Raw genomic sequence first — 1,268 nt, 5'->3', positions numbered from 1 at the left:
AGGGGGAAAAATGAGGAGCTGATGCCAGGGGCTCAAGTGGACAGCAAATATTTTGAGAATGATGAGGGCAATGAATGTACAAATGTGCTTTATACAATTGATGTATACGTATGTATTGTGATAAGAGTTGTATGAACCCCAATAAAACAATTTAAAAATAAAATAAATAAAATTATTTAAAATTAAAAAAATAAAATTTGGTTCGGTTGATCAAAAGAAATCAACAACAAAACAAAAACAAAATCCTATTCATTTTAATGGGATTTATGTCATATTTTTGCCAAATATGTCACTTGCTATTTTTTCAAAAATCCTTTTAAAAAAAACATATTAAGCATAAAACAGCAGCTAAATTCTTCATAGTATCCACAAATACTTACACTTGTGTTCTTGACTAAATAAGCCTACTTCAGAAACAGCTTTAAAAAAATCTATCCTTTTAATGTCTGTCCTGTGCAGCTCTTATGAGATGACCTAAAATAAAAATGTCTTTAACATTCTTTGGGAAGAGCCCTGGAAGCATAGTGGTTATTCCTTGGGCTGCTAACCCGAAAGATCAGCAATTCAAAACGACCAACCACTCCACAGAAGAAAGATGAGGCTTTCTACTCTCTCAGAGTTACAGGAGTAGTGCTACCTGTGCTATAGGATTTCTATGAGTCAAAATCCACTCAATAACAGAAAGAGTAAATCATTAAAGGATTGAAAATAATTTCATTGGGTTCTTTGGTAGTTACATAGCCTGTTGTCAATTGGAGTCTATTAAGAGTGAAGGGGTAGAATTTAGCCTGTCAATCAGGTAGCAGCTTGATGACCTCATTTGGAGACGCTAAGGAGATAATAGCTCACTATGGGCAGGACACCCACTCCCTCCCTGTGAGACATTCCTGTGGAAGACACATGGAGCTACGCGAGTGCCCTGGAGCTGGAGGAGCCACATAGTGACCCCTTGCCAGTGCTGAGATGGATCCACCAGTCCATCTGGATCCACAAGTCTTTCCACCCACTTGCCTGTGATCTTCCTGCATACGGCATCATTGCATGTTTCGTGAGTCCCAAGAGGACTTTATAGATTGGTATCAGACAAATGGGCTAATATCAGACTTCTGGACTTGATCTGGACTGGGCTGGGATGTTTTCTCAATATACAAATTGCTCTTTTATATAAAGCTCTTTCTTACACACACATGACTGTCTATGAATTTGTTTCTCTAGTCAACCCTAACAGGTTCCTTAAACATCTCCCACATTTTGCCATTTACTATATC

This window comes from Echinops telfairi, unplaced genomic scaffold (genome assembly GCF_000313985.2).
Source record: "Echinops telfairi isolate 266 unplaced genomic scaffold, ASM31398v2 ScPeMD7_6080;HRSCAF=6971, whole genome shotgun sequence".
In the NCBI taxonomy this organism is placed as follows: domain Eukaryota; kingdom Metazoa; phylum Chordata; class Mammalia; order Afrosoricida; family Tenrecidae; genus Echinops; species Echinops telfairi.
This window is presented reverse-complemented; position numbering follows the sequence as displayed.